Source organism: Lupinus angustifolius, chromosome LG07 (assembly GCF_001865875.1).
Source record: "Lupinus angustifolius cultivar Tanjil chromosome LG07, LupAngTanjil_v1.0, whole genome shotgun sequence".
Taxonomy (NCBI): Eukaryota; Viridiplantae; Streptophyta; class Magnoliopsida; order Fabales; family Fabaceae; genus Lupinus; species Lupinus angustifolius.
In genome coordinates this window covers 15,455,240-15,455,608 of record NC_032015.1, presented here as the reverse complement: position 1 = coordinate 15,455,608, position 369 = coordinate 15,455,240, and positions in this window count along the sequence as shown.

Genomic DNA, 369 nt, shown 5'->3' with positions numbered 1-369 from the left:
AGGAAGAGGATGAAGATAGGATGAGGATAAGAATGAGGATGACGAGGATGAAGAGCCTAGGAGCAGAACGAGGATGAGGATAGGAAGATGATGAAGATAAGATGAGCATAAGAATGAGGATGACGATGAGGATAAGGATAAGGACCAACATGAGCATGAGGATAGGATGCGGACGAAGATGATGATAAGATGAGGACGAGGATGAGGATTACAATAGGATGAGGATGAGGATGAGGATTAGGATAGGATGAGGATGAGGATGAGGATAGGATGAGGATGAGAATGTGGATGAGGATAAGGATATGATGAGGAGGAGGATGAGGATGATGATGAGGATTGGATGAGGACGAGAATGAGGATGAGGATAGG